Raw genomic sequence first — 22,344 nt, 5'->3', positions numbered from 1 at the left:
TCAGATCAGATTATAAGAGGCTTTAGATGTTTCAGCTGAGACAAACAGGGGGTTCTTAAGACTAAGAATGATGTGGTCAGCTTCAAGTTTTAGAAATAAGACTTACAACAATATGCAGACAAGTTTGTGCAAAGAAGAGATCAGAGAAGAAACAGCTGCAGTCATCTTCAAGATGTGACAAGGGATTAGATGAGACAGTGGCAGGGAAAGTGAAGAAGATGGGAAGATCATGAATTTGTAAGATAGATGTGACAGAGTTTAATACATGAATAGAGGCAGAATGATAAGAAGGAGACAAATCACAGATTTTCAGGCTAGATAGAAGATGATGTCACTCACAGAGATTAAAAATAAAGCTCTTGCGTGGAGCTGCTGAACTCAGTTTTGAAGTGATGAGTTTGAGGCATCCAGGTCAAGATCTAATCAGAGACCCAGAGCTCAAGTCTGCATCCAAAATTTACACGTCGAACACTGTTTGATGAAGGCATTCTCTGCTCTTAGGAGAGGCTGACAACATGGGAGTGGATCCAAGGGGAAAGGAAAAGAACCAGAAGCCCCAAGGAGAAGAGGGATAAGAAGTGAAGAACAGGGCGAGACAAGAGAACAGAAAAAGTAAATGAGAGAAATAAATCTTTGTACTTTATCCCAAAGGACAAGTATAGATCTACCTCAGGAATCCTGACTCTCCTTCAGGCAACTCCATGTAAAATAAAAAAACACAGCGGAAACAAAGAACCTGTGTCATAGAGGACAATTGATAGCAACCAAGAAGGAAAATAATTAAGTTCCTACTTTGTTCTCAAGTACAGTAATAGCTCAGTTCACTTTTGCTTGTAAACAATTTGGTTCACAACAGAAGCATTTAGTAAAATTTTGGTTTTGTTTGCAAACTGCATCGGGTGATGAACATGACTACAGCTATCTTTCCCACATGAACAGGAACATGGCCTTCTTTTCCAGAATTGTGGAATGAATTAAGTTCATGAACTGAGGTACCACTGTATTTAATAAGATCAAAAAGAAACTGACTAGTCAAGCAATTTCATACGGGTGAATTACTAGTTTGTTATCTGGAAAATTCACTTAAGTGAAGCAACATTTGTAACAGTGTCAAGATAAAAGAATTATTTCTTCTTATAAGTATTGCACAGGTATTCTCCTCACCCCAACCATTTGGATAAAGAAAAACACTATCCTAAAAAGAAGTTATTGGTTTTGGTAATTTTAAAGGCTTTATAATATTAGGAAATGAATCATACTAGTTTGAAAGTCAGTTTGGTGTATAGGCTAATAGATCATGCACATGAGGACAATCAATAAACATTATTTTCTGCTAGTGATTAGGCAACTCCCTCTTCCACAGCAGGCACCCAATCCTCCACCACTTTCCTCTCCTCCAGGCATGAGCTCCCACTAACTTCAAAGGAAGATTTAAAAATGGATTAAGGCAAAGATCATATATTGACTTCAAAGGAAGCACTGAGCACACAGAAGACATTTCATAGGGATGGGACAGAGGTGGAAATTTTGTTCCTCTTATTTCTTGCTTAATGAATACCACCAGCATTTCCTATGCATTCAGCCAAAAGTATACTTTCGTCCCTTTGCAACAATTTCTATTATGATGACATAGTACTTGTCCACTCAAAAAAATCAATATTTGCTTTAAATATTTCAACATTATTACAGTGAAACTAAATATTACTTTTCTCCTTGTATTATATAATGGCCATGACAGTAAAATCAGACCATGCAAAATATTGCCATTTTAAACATATACCATAATGTCACTATAAAGAATGAAGAGAATTATTCTTGATAGCATAATGTTCTTTTATTATACATATTCAGATCTGATTCTCAGGACTATACTTTCTCTCCCAATATAAATAATTTCATATGATAAATTTAGAACTTTCAGTATAAACATCTGCCATGCTTGTCACTTCTTTGCATGATGATTACCAGTATATATCAGCACCACTTCAACATATGAAAATGCAGATACAGTAACTTACCCCTCAGGACATTGAAGAGACTCTGAAAATAAGAAAATATACTTCAAGTAGGATTTGTTTTCTCCATCAAAGAACATTAAACTCATTCTAAAATAATAATTATGATTAACCAGAAGCTCTTAACCAGGTATTACAGTTAATAAAACACCTACAGAGCCCTCTAGCCTCACAAGGATTCTGATGATCTGCTCCAGAGTTAGGACACTGAGTTAAAGAGACAGCTGGGCATGGTGATGCAAGCCTGTAATCCCAGCATTTGGAAGGCTGAGACAGGAGGATTACTTCAAGTTCAAGGCCAGCCTGGTCTACATAGTGAGTTCAAAGCCAGCCTGAACTACATAGTGAAATCCTGTCTTAGGAAAAAAAAAAAAGAAAAAAGGAGGCGGGGGAGAAGGAGGAGGAGAAAGAGACAAATTTGAGCATAGGTAAAGTTGTGTGTGTAGGAGGAAAATGGCCATCTTTATCCAAAAGTTCAGCCTTTTTCTAAGGATTTCCATGCTCCTATGACTGCTGCCTAGATTCATGGGTGGTCTATCTCCCTCAGCATGACTCACCCTGTCCCCCCACCCCCACCCCTTGTATGACTTAACCACACATCAGACTTGTGAGTCACATGATGCAGAAAACTGTGGGAGGAAATCAGAGAAGACTTTCCTCTTTGCCCATGGGGAAAACACAGAGGGGCATGGATGAATGTGTTATACAATTCAAAAGAAAGATCAAAATATCACATATGACTAAATTCCTTATAGTGACTCACAAATGAAACCAATGGGAATGTTGCCAATAATAACCCAGAATAAGCAAGAAAAATAATTGCATAAACCCAGTAAGCAAAGTTTAAAGGGTATAGGTTTGGAAGAAATTCCAAATCTGACTTTAAATTATAGAACAAGACCAGACCACTTAGGAAAAGTAATGTTTCCAACAACTGGTGATATGTGCAGTCAGGACATAAATAACCAAAATGTTGCCTTCCTCAGTCTATTCAACTGAACTCACAAGTAAATGGTTAAGGTGAAAACAAAAACTAAAAACATACAATCTCCTTAATCTAACATTATAGCCTGGTTTGAATCTAAATGTGCATCCATATTCTGAACCAGATAAATAATGATATCTCATGAAGCATTTATTCTATGACCATCAGGAATAAAATGCAGATAAAGTGTTGCGTTTGTCAGCTAAAATGAACTGAGGAAAACTAAAGTCCAGTTTAACTTGGAATGTTTCAGAACCTAGTTCTGAGGAAAGTTCATACCATGTTTCTCCCAAATAAGACCTAAGCAGAAATAAGCCCAGCATGATTTTTCACAGTGTTTACAATATAAGCCCTAACCCAAATATAAGCCCCAGTTAAGATCTTCAGCCAGATGGATGCATATAGTATGTCCAATGCAACGTTAATATATAATTAAATATAAATATTAACATTAATACTTAAAATAAATGATAACATAAATTATAATTTAAGTATCCCAAACAAGCACCTTTGGATGAGAGGTAAATGCCTATGTAAACAGATGAATGGGAGACTTACCCCCAAATGAACAGCTGAAGTACAGACACAACACATAAATAATGTGTACACTTACAACGAACAGAAGTGGTTGTGTGGTTCTTTTTAGAAAGTCCTTGACTACATCTTTGTCAAGAGTTTTACCTATTTTACCTTCCAGCACATTAAGTGTTTCTGTATTTATATCTTTGATTGAATTTGATTTTAGTTTAGTACATAGTGAGATATATGGATTTAGATTTAATCTTTTGTGTGTGGATAGCCAATATTCCCAGCACCATTTACTAAATAAGCTAACAAGATGATTCTTGACTTGGTTTTATACCTTTAGGAATCTTCTGAACCTAAAACCAGGAGTCATGATGACTCACTCCTCTTCTTACACAGGAAAAATTATATAATTAAGATAATGACAAATAAATTAAGGCAGGTCCTACTAGTACTAAAATCTGCCCAAATCTTTGCACCCCAGCAAGCCTAGAAAATATAAACCCTAAATAAATTTTCAACCACTTACTCATTTTATTTACATTTTGATAGTCTCTGTAAGAGTAATATGTTTTAGCCTTAAGTGAACTACTCTACTCAGGGTTGAGGCAGGAAGATCACAAGTTTGAGGTCAGCCTGAGAAATTTAGAGAGATGCTGGCTCAAAATAAAATTATGAAAAAGGGCTAGGGATGCAGCCCAGGGCTCCCTGGGTTTAAACCCTAGTACTGCAGAGAGAGAGAGAGAGAGAGGGAGAGAGAGTCAGAGACAGAACAAACGCTACCCACCCCTCCATTACTTATAGTACAGTAGAAGATTTATTTTATACAAGTTACTCAGTTCTTCTTCCATTTCACCAGCATTAACAAGGACACCTTGTTAATGTTTCCTCACTTATCAATCAATAAGCTATTTACAACTAAGCCTCCAGACTGTACAATTGAAGACACTGTAGAGTTCTGCTAATGGATCATACAGTAGAAACAACAGTTTTAGTTTGTAGGGAATCAAACTCAATCATTATTTGGTTTCACATCTAGACATTAAGCATTTAAATTGCACTCTGCATATCTACCATTCATCAACCACTGTTATAAACATTCCTCATAAGAACCTAGAATATCAGATCAATTGTAGCATCTTTATAAGATCCAAACTGATGGTGGCCAAGGACCAAGAAAATCTCTTGTTTCTGTGTGAAAGTGACATAATGCTCCTGAGGGCAAACAATAAGCTGCACCAAGTTGTGATTTGTGTTGTTTTGCTTTAGTCTTTTGGTATTTTACTGGGTCACCTCTTGACTGGCAGACATTTCAGAAACTCTGACCCTGTTCTACAACTGCCATGCATCACATACCCTGTGACAAAAGTGGAAAAAAACATACTGGCTTTGACATGGCCATGTAGTGGCCCCATGTTAAGGTGCTCTAGGGTTATGATTTAAAGGGAACCTATATATTTGTTTGGGTTTTTATTAAAATGAAGAACAACAAAAAGAATTTTTACTTATATTTAAGACCAGTCTATCATTAAAGGGATAAACAATGCTTAAAATAAATTATTCTCTTCCTCTCCTGTCTGAGATTCTTTAACTGAATTCAATAAATAACATACACATTTAACTGAAACTATTTTTTTAAAAGATCCCTTTATTCTTAAAAGTGCCCCCATTAGGTGAAATTATATGCTGGTTTTTAAACAGCATGATTCTAATTATATCAGTTCATTGCTGAACCTTTTAGGGACTTCTCTCTGCCCTTAGAGTGAAGCCCAAATTTCTTTTTCTTTGGCATGGTATTTAAACTTCTAAATATCTACTACAAGTTTCTTGAGGCAGAGTTGAGTTTGTTTTTGTTTTGATTTGTTTTGTTTTTGCAGCATTGGGGATTGAATCCAGAGAGCGCTGAGCTACATCCCCAGCATTTTTTTTTTTTTTTTTTTTTTTTTGAGACAGGGTCTCATGAAGTTGCCTAGGCTGGCATTGAACTTCTGTTCCTCCTGACTCAGCCTCCCTACTAGCAGGGAATATAGGCTTGTACCACCGTGCGCGGCAGGTTTTTTGGTTTGTTGTTTTCTGTTTGTTGTGTTAACTACAAAAACCTCTGTCCCCAGATCCATTCCTAGCACAAAGTAGCTTCACACTCATGTTAAATGATCAGCTTATAATGGGTGTACTGTTGAGCCAATGCCTATCTCTCCAACTTCATCTCCGCCTTCTCTCATTCATAGCCTGATCTTCAGTCAGACTGTATTCCATTCAATTTCTTTCTCATAACCATGCCTTTACATATGTCTTTCCTTCTGTTGGTATATTCTTCTCCTTCCATCATCACCATCTATCTCATCCCTCCTAGTCTCCTCCCTTTAGGGTTCAGCTTTAAAATCACTCTCTTTAGCTAGGAAATGTCCTCACACTATGTACGCTCTCATCACCCTGTGCTTCTGCTAAGCTAATTAATGTTCATCATTCTTTACAGTTAACAATGGGGGGGGGGCTGAAAGACAATAACTCTTGTATGGAAAATAAGCTAACATAAAAAAAAGAAAATAAGCTAACATGATCATAAAAGTAGAAATATAAAGATAAAATAAATTGACAGTTCCATTCTACCTTACTGTGTAATGGAATACATTGTCCTACATACCAAGCATTAACAATACAAAGTCTTTGCCTGCTCAGAGAAAAGCAGTCACCAAGAGATGTTTAACAGACTGAAAACTGAGATAGTTCAGCCTAGGAAAGAGAAAACGAAGAAATGAGGGCAAGAGAAAATGAAACAGAACTGCCTTCAACTTCCTAGAAAAGATTAAACATGTTTTGTAAGACCTTGTGGATCCAATAGAAAAAAAAATGGTAACAGGTTTAGGCTTTTTAGCAGTCAAAGGTAACTGAAAATAAATGTGTTTGTGCAGCACTGAGTTTCCTGTCTCCAAAGGCATTCATAATAAGCCAGATTGCAGCTCTACAGGGATGTGAGGTTAGACTGGACTCTTTTTAGTAGTAAGTAGTAGAGAGGAAAAATAGTAAAGATTAAAGGAACTAAGCAGCTTGGTCAGATTGGTAAGGAAGTGCAAAAGAAGTTCAAGTGGGGCCGGGGATTTAGCTCAGTGGTTCTGCTGCTGCCTGCCTCGCAAACGCAAGGTCCCGAGTTCGATCCCAGGTACCAAAAAAAAAAAGAAGTCCCAGTGCATATCCTCATTGTGCTAGCTAAGAATTCATCCCTGTATCCATTCTACATGTCTACATGAAATAGGACAAAACAAAAGGCTTAATGAGCTGGATACTAAACGTGATAGAGCCACTGACAAGAAAAATTAAAATTATAAAGATGTGGTTGATGGCAATATATTTCTGTTTAAAATATAATAAAAATAGACAGATAGTGGATCAATAGTCAACTTTCAATAAAAATAGAAAAAGAAAATTCTATTCCCTTTAATTTCAAGAGGAAAATGTGATTTTTTGCAACTAATAGTTGATAATGCTTATGTCATAAATTTAATTACTGATCAATTAATAATTTATAGAAACAAGGAGACAAGATTAAGAATTCCATAAGCATAAATATTTATGGCGATTTCATAATCTTGACCCATCCTTCAAATGTCTAGTGGAGAAGCATATGTCATATTGGGCCTGTGATAAGACATCAGGTGGCAAAGTGATGACATTGATCTATGCAGTGCAGGTTCTGTTGTCTTTTTGACTTAGCAGAGCAGGAAAGAAATTCTGAGCTGCCAAGTCTGAAGAAGTTGTTGGGCCTCTCTCATTCAGCAGAGCCTTTCCCAGGGGAATTGGACCACTGTTATGAGAAGGGCTTCCAAAAGGCCTTCTGAATAATTCATACTTCTGGGTAAGAGCAGCCCTTTGCAGGCAATGTTATAATGCCCTTTTTTGCCTGACTACCATGCACGCCCCTTTCGAGAACCTATTCCACAGCTTCATGAATTAGATCAGGCTGAATTGTAAACCATCTAGGAATATGCTCTGGAACTTCTTTCCCTTCGGCCTCCTCTGAGCTATGTTATGACCTTGCATAGGTCTGTCTTTCTCTTAGAGGACAAACCTGAGATTTGAACACTTCAATTTTCATAATTAACATTTTGGTTAAACATACTAAACATAAAAGAAAATGCTTCTTACATCTTTATGATGACCACATCACCCTCTACCATTACTCTCAACACACACACACACACACACACACACACATATGCACACACCATTTTCTAATCCAAATGTAAAGAGAGAAATATTTCACTATTTAGTTAGAAAAGAAACAGAGAAAGAAATAAAATATGCAATGCTACTTAAAATCAACATTCTAAAATGTATAGGGCTCGGTTTTCAGGACAGATTGTTTTGTTTTCACAATGGTTTTCTGAAGACCTTGGACTGAAGTCAGGGAATATCTGCCAAGGAACACAGCTCTCCTCCCACCCTACCCCACCCCATCCACAGTCACTGTCAGTCAGCCACTGGGTGGTGTAGGAGACAGGTTATCAGTGCAGTCTGACAACTCATCTGGAGACTTTGACCCAAAGGGACTGTCCCACAAAGAATTAACTTCTTAGGATCCACAACATCAAAATTAATTCAAATGCCACATTCTAAGTAAAAAATGACTTGTCTAAGGCAAGGATTTAGCTTAGTGGTTCTGCCGCCTGCCTCGCAAGCTCAAGGTCCTGAGTTCGATCCCCAGTACCAAAAACAAACAAAGAAAAAAATGACTTGTCTGCATGTAAAATAATTAAGTCTAGCAATCAGGCCACTTCAAATAGGCAGAAGTAGGTTAGGCATTGTTGCCATGGAGCCTGAGCAGAAGTAGCTCTTCATGGAAGGTGCAGAAACAAGAAAGCACAAGAGAAAGAGAAAATGATGATGAGATAGGCTAGTGGTGGCAAACCTATGGCACATGTGCCAAAGCGGGCTGTTCGTCATCACTGAAAGCTCTAAAAGTTTCACCATCACTGGGATAGGTCATGATCCCATTCTTCATTGATCTTCATTGATCTTCATTGGATAGGCCCAATGAAGAGATAGAGAGATTATAAAATGCAGAATGGAGAGAAGGGTTTGACTAGCAGGCAAGGTGCCCAAGAAGTGGGAGAGAGGTAGATTAACTCCAGATTGGCCAAGGACACTTCTCACCTGGGGAAGGAGGAAATAGTAAGTACAAATGGTAGCAATCAGGCCTGCAGTAGCCAGGAAGCTGAGGTGGTCTCACCTTATTATCAATAGCTTTTTAGTGAAGCAGGGAGCATGGCCTCCCCTGAGAAAGGGGTATGTAAGATAGTAGGGACATGTTTGAGGTAAAAATTTAGACTTGCTATTGGGAGGACAGAGGGAAGACTGATAGAACTTCCTGGTAGCCCAGAGGCCTTCTGACAGTTGCCCTGGGTACAAGTACCAGAGGAGTATCAATGGAGACAGCAGGGTCCCTGGGCCAGGGCAGCTGGGAAAAACTGTCCAGAGGTAGAAAAGAATTGGGGACTGGGCATGGTAGTGTATACCTGTAATCTCAGCACTCAGGAGGCTGAGGCAGGAGGATTGCTGTGAGTTCAAGGTCAGCCTGGGGTACGTAGAGTTCAAGAACAGTCTTAACTACATAGTGAGACTCTGTCTCATAAAAATCAAGAAGGCACAAGGACCCGAGTTCGATCCCCAGTACCAAAAAAATAAAAGAAAAGAAGAAAAGAAAAAGAATGTGGATTGGTAGTCAAGAGGCTTAACTGACCATACAAGGCACATATCATATGGTCAGTTCCAAAGAAGTACTTGACAAATTCTGAGGTTGTCTGTAAGTCCTAATTCCAGGACCTCTTCAAGGACAGGTATCACTGTGAGTTCTCTGCAGAAAAGAGAGACCTAGGTCCAAGAAAGAAGCAGCACTATGGAATTGCTTTCTTGGCTGTGGAAAACTCCCATCTAGAGAAAGTTGCTCCCCATTTTTATATCACTTAATCATTAAATAAGTAACTTTACTATCCAGGGATGACTCACTTGACCCAGTTACTGTCACTTTGTATCTTACAAAATCTGAAGAGAGACAAGGACAATTCTAGATGCAATTAGGCAATGTGGCACTGTGTCCACATCTGTAACAGACTCACATGTCAGGCAATAGGGAAGTCTAGGTAGGGGCTAGATGTGAACCTCCCTTAGCCCAATGTACTAATTTGGGCACAAAAGATTAAACTTTCTCATGGGTGAAGTAAGGGTTAATCTAGAATCTAGATAATTTCTAAGTTTCTAGATAATTTCTTTTTTTTTTTTTTGGTACTGGGGATTGAACTCAGGACCTTGGACTTGCAAGGTAGGCGGTCTAGATCATTTCTAACTTTATTATTCTTTATAATTCCATAATTAACTCTATTTACAAATTAAATAGTGGATTCCAGAGTGAAAGTATCTTTGGCAATCTAAATCTACCAGTTAGCAACAAATAAAATAGAAACACTCTGACTGGGATCCTGATGTAGCTGTCATGATTTGCCATCCATGTTGTTAACTATAATCTAGAAAAAGTAGTTTTCCCAATCAATTGTGGAAAATTATTCAAAAAGCTCCCTCTGAACTTCTTTGGATTGAAAATTGTATTTCCCATAATCAGTGGGGGTAGGGAAGGAATGGGAAGAGGGAATGGGTATTGAAGTACAGAGGGGTGATATGAGTGAATAAAAGATTAGAAAAATACTTTCAATGTGAACGATCAAAAGAAATTACACCTATTTACCTTAGACAGAGGTATATTAGCCACCATTTCCTCACAGAACAAAATACTTGACACACATCTTGAAGGAGAGGTTTATTTTGGCTCATGATTTCAGAGAGTTGAGTCTGTGATCAGCTAGAACCAAGAGGGAAATGGAATGGTGGATCAGCCTGGCAGGGGAAAGCTGCTCAATCCATGGCAGCCAGGAAACAGAGAAAGAAGCCAGGGACAAGAAAACACTCTTCTATTCCATGTCCTCAGTAACTTGCCTCCCCAACCAGGCTCCACCTCCTAACACCACATTTAGCTAGGAACTGTCAATGGATTAATACACTGAAGAATATAGTCCCCCATGATCCAATCACCTTCCAAAAGCCCCTCTGAAACACAGGAGATTTTGGGATACATTTTAGATCTAAACCATAACATTGTGCCCATGGCCCCTTAAAGGTTCATGTTTATCTCATGCAAAACTCATTTAGTCTATGAGTCCCCAAAGTCTCAAGAGTTCCGAGGACAAGTAATTACTTAGATATTCACTTAATCGCACTTCCTCTTCAACAGATGGAGAGTTGGGCGGGGGCGGGGGGGCACTGCTGTTGCAACTGCAAACCTACCTATAGTGGAATGCTCCATTCAACCTTTGCCTACCAGGCAGCAATTATAATCTCCAATGCAGTCAGATTTTCCAAGGGCCCTGGTTATGGTAAAATGTAAGGGGAAGTTACAATAGAAATTCTGCATCAGTATGTAGAATAATCCAATGACTACTAAACTAAACTGTTTCAAATCTCCACATCAAATTATGTTCCCCAAAACCTCCCACCTTCTTTTTCACAACCTTCCTTTTCCTGCTCAGCTTTTACACAGACAGTCCAGATTCACTATGTCTATATCCTTACCCCAGTATAAAGCAGCTTTTCAACACACTCCTCCTGCTTCTCCTGTTTTCTCTCCTGCCACTCAGATTAGAAATAGAATGGTAGGTGGGAGTGCAGACTGGTGCAACCACTGTGGAAGTCAGTATGGAGATACCTCAAAGAACCAGGACTAGAGGTCCCATTTGACCCAGCTATTCCACAGCTGGGTATCTTCCCAAAAGAATTAAAAGAATAATACCACAGCAATATATGTGCACCCATATTCGTAGCAGCACAATTTGCAATAGTTAAAGCTTGGAACCAGCCCAAGTGCCCATCAACTGGAAACTGGACAAAGAAGATGTGGTTTTTTTATAAAATGGAGTTCTACTCAGCTATAAAGAATGAGAAACTAGAGACATTTATAGCTAAATGGATGCATATTGAGGCCATACTCTTAAGTGAAATAAATAGGACACACATGTATAAATACCGAATAGTTCTTTGTAAATAGGGAAGGGTGGAGGGCGTGAAGGGAGGGCTAGGAATGGGGAAAAAATAAGAACCAACATGCATTATATAAAGGTACAATTCCCAATGAGAAATGTAATTGTGTTGTATACCTACAATGTACCAATAAAAGAATTTAATACAAAAAAAAAAAAACTGAATAGTTTCTCTAGTGTGAGAAACTGAAAGTGTAAATAACGATTAAAATGAATAACTGATAATTTGAAATAGGAAGAAAAGGTCCAAAGGGGTAGGAGAAGTGGGAGGGGAAGGGGAAAGGAAAGAAGGGAAAGGAAAAATTATGAGAAAATAAAAAAATGGAAACAAAGTCTATGTAAATAGGGAAGGGCGCACAGATAATGGGGAAAAAATAAGAACCAAGATATATCATGTACAGGTACAAGCACCAAATGAAAAATGTAAAAGTGTTGTATACCTAAAATGTACCAATAAACGAATTTAATCAAAAAAAAAAAAAAAAGGAAAGAAATATGAGCAGGGGATTTAGCTCAGTTGTTCCAGCACTTGCCTTGCAAGCGCAAGGTCCCGAGTTCCATCCCTGGTACCAAAAAAAAAAAAAAAAAAAGAAAGAAATAGAATGGTAAACAAGACCAACGTGATACCTGCCCTTAACACGCTTACAATCTAATGGGAGAAACCAGCCATTTCCTTTGGAAATCATTCTCTTTTGTTACTTTCATGGCTGTGTAAATGTTATGTCCTTTCAAGGAATACCCAGAGACCTTCTCGTCTCCCCTGTAACTACCTATTTACCTTCTCATTTGAAGCTGAAATGGTACATCTTTTATAAAACCTTTCTTCTAGTCCCCCACGTGAATTTAAATACTTATTTTTCTGTGTCCTCTCAGCACATAGTACATAACTAATCTACTAGAGGTAGAGGTTTTATTGGTTGGCTAGTTTTTGGTTGTGCATCTGTTTACTCACTAAGGACAGTAAGTTCCATTATGGAGAGAAACGTTTTTCCTAAGGCTCCAGTGCCTAGAAAAGCATGAGCAGCAAACTAAAATGTATTATCTAGTCCATTTCTCAGATAATTCTCCATTAATTCATTTGATCAAACAACAGGGCCATCTTTGGCTCATCTTTTTCTCTCCTCCCCAACTCTACAGTCACAGCCTCATACCAGCTTTTATCTTTTCTCACTTGGCTTGTAACAGTTATCTGCTCAGCATTTTCAGCCCTCCCACTATAGGCTGAACTTTCAAGTAATTGGAAAAGTGATTTTCTAAAACACAATTCTGATTGTATAACTCTCATATGCAATAGGATAAAATCTTACCTTCTTAGCATGGCTCTAATCTACTTCTCCAGTTCTATGTCCTACTTTCTATGATTTGCCTTCCCTGCACCAGCCATTTGTTAACCTTATGGATGAGTCATATTAACTAGTATATACTGTATCTACTCATGCTTCCATGTATTTACGCATGCTACTCACTCTACACGGAACACTACCACCACTAGTCTGTTCCTTATCATCCTCAAACACACACATACACACATACAAGCACATACATACACATATACACCTTCACCTGACAAACTTACTTGGGATAAAGGCCTAGCTCAAATGTCAACTTCTCTCTAAGAACCTTGTCTGGCAGGGTTAATTCATTTATTTCAATATATGTATCACTTTGTTTTAATGCACTGAATTCTGATTATGACTACACAGCTGTGTTCCTTATAGTATGTACTGCAAACTCATTGGTACCCACAACATATCTTATTCATCTTTGTAATGCACACAAGTTATACAATACTAACATACAGGAAATTCTTACTGCATATTTTTACCATTGCTGAAGATTATTGTGAAGTGTGCATGTCTGGAAATATTCAAAACAGAAAACATTTAACCTGCACATTGAGAGCACTCACTGGTCCTCAGAGGGATACACTGGATAATCCCTTGAGGACTCTCTAGTGCAATTCTCACATCATTTACTCAATACCTACAATAGACCAAGAAATGTACTAATTTTTAAAAGTGAATCATTTCATTCATTATCTACAACAGCCCTGTTATGAGGTAAACAAATTATTTCCATTTCAATGCTAAAGGAAGAGAAGCTCAGAGAAAAGACTTGCTCCTACTCTAAGCCAGCAGTAAAGCACCCTGCTGACCCATCATTCAATAATAAGGCTGCAGAATAGGAAACAAATTTTCTCTAAGTATTGAAGCATAATACACGCCACCAGCCCTCAAGGAATGGAAAAGGGCAATCATCTCATAATAAATGAATGTACAGAAATCAAATGATGTTCCTTGTATCCTAACTGAGCTCTGGTCTCTGTTGAGATTAAAACTTATAAAGCACAAAGCAACTTTAATAAAAGTCAGTAAGACTCTGATTTTTATCATAACTCTAGTTAGAAATATCCCTTGCAAAAAGAAGGAAGATTTCAGAGGCAATGAAGAAAATTCTAATTAGTCTCTCACATCACATTTTATCCAGCAGAATTCAAAACAAAATGTAGATGGTCTTCCTTTAATAGTCCAGTGGTTCATTAGTTACTGTGCTTTGAAGTAGCTGCCAGCTTGGCTGTTTGCTGCTCCTTTCTAGTGCTGGCCTCACTGACCTCCTGACCTATGTTTGTTACCCTCTACTGCTCCCCTCATCCTCTGCCATTTATAGCAGAGCTTAAGCTAGTGTCTCTAACCTCATCAGGCCGCTCCTCTACCAGATCGTAGCTGATATTGTTCTTAGCCTGTAATGATTTTCTCCAACTTCTAAAAAATATAATTCAATGGCCAAAACAAGAATATTGAGCAATGTAATAAATAAACATAGTATTGGATAATATTGCAAAAAACAAAATAAATATCCATAACTTATCTGATCTAGATAAATGCAGAAAAATGGGAAATATTCCTTTCAGAAAAATCCAACTAATGAATATAGAATACTGAAGAAAATTAAAAATCACCATTCTAATACCACAGTAATAATTGCAACAGGCAAATCCTACTGATAAAGGCTACAATCAGTGGGCAAAGTTTTTAAGAAAAAGAAGATATGTGCCTAGACTCAAAGTCTTTACCCCTACCCCAGACCTACCAATGACTGTGGTGCTTTTAATATTTGCCCAAGGATTCTTTGATAGAACTCATTCCAGAAGATGGAACTCAAGGGGAGAAGGGGAGGGAAAGGAGAAATAAGCAGAATAAAAATATGTTATGTACAGGAATCTAATAACCTCAATGAATGTAAACATTACATGTCATAAGCTCCTAGGGCAGAGAAGCTCAGCCGATCCCAGCAACCAGAAGGAAGCTCCCCACCTCCATCCCAGGGTCCTAGGGCAGAGAAGCTCACCCGGTCCCACCACCCGGAAGGAAGCTCCCTCACTGCCATCCCAAGCTCCTAGGGCAGAGGAGGTGAGCCGGGTGGGTGCCAGAAGCAACCCCCCCCCCGTGGAAATGAGAAAACACATCAACAAGCCTCAAAAACAGACTTCCAGATCACCTACAGCAACCCCAAAGGGAAATGAGATGGAACAATCTGGTAATCAACCACCTGGACTCTCTGAATTGGCAACAAAAGAGGAAAAGAGGATCTGGGAAAAATGAAATCAGAAATAATTACTCAGATAACAGCAAAGATTTTGCTCATGGTGCAAGACATGATTAATAAATCTAGAGAGGACACAGATAAAAAAATAGAGGATCTGAGGAACATGATGGAATCCCAACATAGGAAACAAATGGAATCCATAAAACAGATACAAACAGATTTCCAAGAGATTAAAAACTCCATCGAAAGTCTGCCCAGCAGAATGAACCAATGTGAGGATAGAATTTCACATATAGAAGATAAGATTGCAATTAGTGACCAGGAAAAGAAAAATTGTTTTAAAATTGTAAGGGAACATGAGAAATCAATCCAGTGGCTGCTAGACGATGCAAAGAAGAATAACATAAGATTGATTGGAGTCAATGAAGAAAGAGGAGAGAGTGCAGATGACATAAAAAACTGTTCACAGAAGCGATGGCAGAAAACTTCCCAAGGAGGGGAAAAGAACTTGACCTACAGATAAGGGAGGCATACAGGACTCCAGCTAGCCTTAATCAAAAAAAATCTACACATACGCATATAATAGTTAGGATTCCAGAAATCCAACAGAAGAACAAAATTCTACAAGCAGTGAGAGAAAAGAAACAAATCACATACAAAGGAAAGCCCATTAGAATCACAGCAGACTTCTCAATGCAAACCCTCAAGGCAAGAAGAGCTTCGAGTGATGTATTTCAAGCCCTAAAGGAAAACAGCCTCCAACCCAGATTGATGTACCCTGCAAACCTATCTTTCAAAATTGATGGAGAAATAAGATACTTTCATGATAAAGAGCACCTCAGGGACTTCATGAATACCAAACTGGCACTCCAAAAACTTTCAGACAATACCCTAGGAAAAGACAATGAGGATCACAACCCCAGGAAACCCAGCAGAATGAATCCACTGGGTGTGACAAATTAAATGCAAAGGGGGAGAAACCAACAAAAAGAAAAAGTCATGACAAGGCTTTTAAAACTTTTAACTTCATCTCCCTAATGAGTGTATAATTCAATCTTATTATTGTACTGATTAGTATTTTTCTGATTCTAGAGTTGCACACCATTCCTTGTGTTATACTGGCTATTTATCATTTTCTTATGTCTGCATTTTAATTGGGTTGCATATTAATGAGCTGTAAGAGTTCTTTATATATTCTGGTCATAGGTTATATGCATTGGAAATATGGCCTGTTTAAGGACTACTTTTCATTTTAATGATGTCATTTAAAGTTCTAAATTTTGATGGAATCTCATTTATCAATTTTTTTCTTCTATACATCATGTCTTTTGTATCCTAGGTAGTTCTTGCCTACCCTGAATTCATACACATTTTCCCTTATAATTTCTTCTTAAAGTTTTATACTTTTAGGCTTTCATATTTAGGGTCATCGATCCCTTCAAGTTATTTTCATGTATGGAAAAAAAGGGTTGAGGTTAATTTTTTATATACAGATACCAGGTGTTCTAGTGCCGTTTGCTGAAAACACTATCTCTTCCTCGGCTCTTGAATTGAGTTTATATTCTATAAAATGCTAATGTTAAATAATCTTTCAAAACTCAGTGGACCATATATGTGTGGTTCTATTTCTAGATTCTCTGTTTTATTCAAATGATCTATATGTCTTTCTTTACACCAACACTGCCTTGATTACTGTAGCTTTAGAAGTCTTAAAATTAGGTACTAAACGTCTTCCAACACTGTTTTTGTTTTTGTTTTTGTTTTTAACTTTTCTAGGTCCTTTGTACTCCTACATAACTTTTAAATTTCAATATCCAATTCTTCATTTATAGCAAGTGTACACAGACCTGAATTTTTATATATACCTTGTGTTTTCTAATCCTGCTAAATTCAAGTACAAGTTCTAGGGGCTCCTAGAGATTTCTTAGTATTTTCTCTGTAGATGATCATTTCATCTACATATAAAAAGTTTGCTTCTGCCATGCCAATCCTATCCTAGTTGTGTCATATTATTGCCAGACTATTTTGGTGGGGACTAGGTTTCAAAGTTTAATGGACAGATAAAGAGTAAGCATATCTGCCCTTGTTCCCCACCTTAAGAAGAAAGCATTGTATCTTCTCCATTCATATAAGGCGTTCTCGCTGGAAGTATGGAGTACATGTCTTTAATCTGTTGAGAAGTTTCATGTCTCCTGATAGCTTTTACCATGAACAGCTGTAGAATTTAGTCCAATACCTTTTCTCCAACTAGTGACAGGATCATATGGCTTTTTCCTTTCCTCTGTTAAAATGATGACTTTTGGGGGTGGATCTTCCAATGCTAAACCAACACTGCCATCTCTATAACAAAACCACTTTCTACATCCTGCCGGATCTGACTTCCAATAGTTTGTTTTGTTAAACAAATTTCTATCTATGTTCATACTTTTTTCTTCTATTATCTCTACCCAGTTTTAGGATTAGCACAATGTTGAGTTCCTAAAATGAGGGGAGAAGTCTTCCTTCCTTTTTCTGCTTTAATTGTTTGATATAATTTATCAGTTAAAATGTATATGTTGTTGTCATATAGGTAGGTTTTCAAGCTAGGAATATACTTTCTTTAATAGGTGCTATTCAAATTTTATATTTCCTCCAGAGTTAGTTTCATTAATTTGTTTTCCAAGGTACTTCTTAGAAGTTGTCAAATTTATTTCAAAACAGATTTTTGTAATATGCTTTCTACATCCTTTTAAATTCTGTAAAATCTATGGTAATGTCTCCTAGATCTTAATATTGTAATTTTAAAAAATGTATAACTGATACTGTGTAACAGGAAGAAAAGGTCTAAAAGAGCAAGGGAATTGGGTGGGGTAGGGGAAGGGAATAAAGGGAAAGGAAAAAATATGAGAAGAGGAAAAAAATGGAAACAAGGTCTTTGCAAATAGGGAAGGGTGGAGGGGATGAAGAGAGGGCAAGGGAAGGGGAAAAAAATAAGAACCAAGAGACTCATGTAATGGTACAAGATCCCAATGATGAATGTAACTGTATTTTATACCTCGAATGTATGAATAAAGTTAATGGGGAAAAAACAAACAAACAAATAAAAAATTACATGTCATAAACATGAGCTAAAAATAATATCAACAAGAATGAAAATAGGGGAAGGGGATTTTTTTTTTTTTTTTTTTTTTTTGGTACTGGGGATTGAACTCAGGACCTTGCACTTGCAAGGCAAGCACTGGAACCACTGAGATAAATCTCTGGTCTACGGGAGGGAATTTAAAGAAGGAGAGAGGGAGATGAATGGGAAGGGGATTGAAGAAAGAAACAAGCTATATTGATATGGAAAAGTTTTAGATAACTTAATAGATTGAATATTAAGGTAGCTGTAGAAGCAAAATAAGTAATGTGTTCTTTTAAGATTTGCTTTTCCCAAATCCTTGTTTAAGGTGAGGATTATCTGACTCTAACCTGTAACCTCATTAACCTAACAAAGTTACCATGCCAGGGTGAATTTACAATGTATATGGCCTATCTTGACTCTGTGACTTGTAAATAGGAACTGGAATTGTATTTACATATCAAAGACCACTAGGGATGAGATAATGGCTAAAAAGGATATAAAAAGGGAAATGCTGAACAAAGGGGGCACAGATACTGACCAGACTGGTTTCTGGCATTCCTGCTTGCTCACGAGAAGAAATTTTATTATTTTATCCAAATTCTGTGTCTCTGCGTATTTCTTTCCGAGATTTCCATAACAATATGATGTTTCTGTACCCACATCTCAAAATAAGTGTAAATTTCATATACTGTAAACATGGACTAATTAAAAAAAAAAAGGTGGAACTCAATTTATCTCCTAATGAGTGAGATAAACTTAGTAACTTGCTTCTCAGCAATAGAGCATGGAAAGAGGAAATATAACTTTACTGACAAATATCAGCTGAGCCATGGGATCAAGGTTCACATTACCAGTAATCAGTTGTGTAAATATTAAGAATCTTCTAATACAATGTGCTAAGAAAAGCACATCACTTTTATGATATTCTCCCCAAAATCCATAACCTCAGCCTATTCAGTAGGAAACATAAGACTCAAATTTAAGAACACTGTATAAGATATCTGACCCCTGGTCTACAAACCAAGAAAAATGGAGAATCAGGAAAGACAAATAAATTGTCATAAACTGGAGAACACTAAGGACATCTGACAACTAAACACAGTATAGGATCCTAAATTGTATACGAAAAAAGTAGCATTGATGAAAAACCTAGGAAAATCTGAAAAGTTTATAGTTTAGTGAATGCTAATGTACCTGTGATGGTTAATCACAGTATGTCAACTTAAATATATTAAGAAAAGCCTGGTAGATTATTAAGCACAGTTCTGGCTGTGTCTGCATACTATTGATATAAAGGCTAGCAAACTGAGGGCTGAAAACATGCCCTGGATGTAAGTGACACCAATCAATAGGTTTATAGCCTGGGTAGAAATAAAAGGGGAAAGAAAAGGAAGTATTCCCATTTTAGTAGAGCTCTAGCCTTTACCATCACCTTTGGACATCTGTCTCCAGTTTTTTTCACCCTTCTAACACAGACTCACACCAGTGACTCTGTTAGTGAGCTTCTAGGCCTTCAACCTCGGACTGGTGCTCCATCCTTGACGTTTGTTCTGCAACTTCCATCTTCATGAGCTGAGCAGCCACTGGACCCTCTGGCTCTCCAGCACACAGCCTTTGTGGACTCTTCAATCTCTGATCCTGAAACCTGATTAATAAGTCCTTTGCATAATTACACCTGCATTTTCTATTGATTCTGTCTCTCTAGAGAACACTAATACAGAATTTATATTAATTTCTTAGTTTTGATAAATATACCATAGTTGTGTCAGATTTTAGCATTAAAAGAACCTGGGTGAGGGATATGTATAGATATAGAAACATTCTATATTATCTTTGCAACTCTTTTGTAAATCCAAAAATTCTTCCAAAATATAAGCTTTTCAAAGTATACATTTTGTTTTTCTGCTTCTTATATGTATTTCTGTTTTTCTACAATGAGTGTGTTTCCCTGAAAAATCAAGAATAAGTAGAAAAAGTACTCATTTGGGGAGGGGGTACTGGGGATCAAACTTGGGTCCTTGCACTTGTGAGGCAAGTGGTAGAACCACTGAGCTAAATCCTCCCAGCCCAAAAGTACTCATTTTTTAAAAAATTTTAAAATAACTTTATTATCAAACACAGACACATACAAAAAATTAAAACCATTCAGGGCCGGGGATTTAGCCCAGTGGTTCTGCCTGCTTCCCAAGTGCAAGGTCCCAAGTTTGATCCCTGGTACCAAAAAAACAAAAAACAAACAAAAAAAAACCCATTCAAAGAAGAACAATGCAAGGAGGAAAAAACTGCAATGATATTCAAATACAGTAGAACTCAATCAAAACAAAACTGAAAAGCACTTAAACATTTTTCCATATAACTTAAAAAAGCATCTCAAGCACCAACAAGACACCAGAGGATGTGATTTGTTTCAGAAAGAGCCCCAGAACCAACACTGAATAAATAATGATCCGGAAAAAACTCCAGTTAGCTGGCAGACTCTAAGCCAAACTTCTCCCTAATTTAAATTTCTTTTTTTTTTTTTTTACTTTGAAAATGATAAAAACGTATTTTAAAAATACATACTTTCACCACGCGGGGTCATCTTTTAAAATCAAAGTTTTAGGCGACATTTTAAAATTGTAATTTTGATAAAATGGCAAAAATGTTGCATGACATATACAACCATACTCAATTTTTCCACCAAACATTAACTAGGTACCTTCCTTCTGCTAAGGCTGACAGTATGAGGACAAGCTATACTTAAGTATTTTAAATTTCATTTCAAGTGTTTTGGAACTTTAGTTTTAATTTCTGGGATAAAGGAAGGGGACTATCCAAACAAGTACCAAGGCCATCATCTTTCTTATGACACTGTAGAAAACCCAGAGAAGTTTTTGCTGGGTCTGAGAAATGCTTTTCTTCATTTCCAGTTGTTTTGTAAGACTTATCACTCAATTTAGTTTCTTTGGCACGGATTGTAGGGTTCCTCTGTTTGTTGTAGTCACTTTCTTTAAATTGGACTAAGTCTTTCTTCTGTGAACTATGTTTCATTTTTCGAGTTGTGTTCTTCACTTTACCAAATACTGGGCCACTCTCTTCATCAGAGGAATGTCTCTCAAGACAAATAATATTTTTCTTGACAAGTTTCTGAATGGTGTGCATATTAACTTTTCCACTATGAGGTAAAGAAGAATTCGGTGGCCCAGCTCTAACATTGGAGGTCTTTACTATTTTACTACTGTTGAGAGAATAAAGTATAGAAGTATTCACTTTAGGGTTTTCTTGATGCAGCTGGTCTCCTTTTATAACTTTAACATTTCTGGATTCATTTTGCAAATTAATTCCAGGAAGATCCTTTGAAAGATGTGATGGACAATCAGATCTACTATTAGCAATATAAGATACTTTTGCCACCATCCTGCCCACCGCCCCCAGCCCAGAGGTAGGGGCTTCTGAGCCACCAACCCTCCGGCTGCTCCCAGCCCACAGGAAAGGGCTTTTAAGTCACCATCCCTACTGCTACTCCTGGCCCCTGTCCCACCTCACCCAGTTCAGAGGAGGTAATTCCTGCAGGCGCTAACAGCCCCCCACCCCAGTCAAAATGAGGAAACACATAAATTAGTCTCAAAACCAGACTTCCAGATCACCTACAGCAACCCCAAAGGGAAATGAGATGGAACACTCTGATACTCAACCACCTGGACCCACTGAACTGGCAACAAAAGGGGATCTGGAAAAAATAAACTCAGAAATAATTTCTCAGATAACAGGAGAAATTGTGCCCCTAGTGCAAGACATGATTAATAAATCTAGAGAGGAGCTAAGGAACATGATGGAATCCCAACATAAGAAACAAATGGAATCCATAAAATAGATGCAAATAGATTTCCAGGACATGAAAAACTCCATTGAAAGTCTACACAGCAGAATGAGACAATGTGAGGACAGAATATCAGATATAGAAGATAAGATTGCAATTAGTGACAAGGAAAAGAAAAATTGCTTCAAAATTATAAGGGAACATGAGAAATCAATCCAGCAGCTGCTAGATGATGCAAAAAAGAGTAACATAAGACTGATTGGGCTCAATGAAGAAACAGGAGAGAGTGC

The 22,344-nt window shown here is 37.5% G+C and overlaps 1 protein-coding gene and 1 pseudogene across 11 annotated transcripts in view; both read right to left on the bottom strand.

Annotated features, from left to right (window-relative positions):
- Positions 1-22,344, bottom strand: part of Akap6 (A-kinase anchoring protein 6) — a 642,973-nt gene that overhangs the window by 468,869 nt on the left and 151,760 nt on the right. The gene's annotated exons all lie outside the window — the stretch shown is intronic.
- LOC101696704 (flap endonuclease GEN homolog 1-like) overlaps positions 8,005-22,344 on the bottom strand; it is a 28,412-nt pseudogene continuing 14,072 nt past the window's right edge. Inside the window, exon 3 of the transcript XR_015445757.1 lies at positions 8,005-21,652. The product of XR_015445757.1 is annotated as a flap endonuclease GEN homolog 1-like (transcript). The remainder of the gene's footprint in view (positions 21,653-22,344) is intronic.

This window comes from Heterocephalus glaber, unplaced genomic scaffold, assembly GCF_053883595.1.
Source record: "Heterocephalus glaber isolate CG9 unplaced genomic scaffold, H.glaber_assembly_v1.0 deba00001662, whole genome shotgun sequence".
NCBI lineage: Eukaryota > Metazoa > Chordata > Mammalia > Rodentia > Bathyergidae > Heterocephalus > Heterocephalus glaber.
The sequence above is the reverse complement of the archived record's forward strand: the minus strand, read 5'-3'. Positions and strand labels throughout refer to the sequence as shown.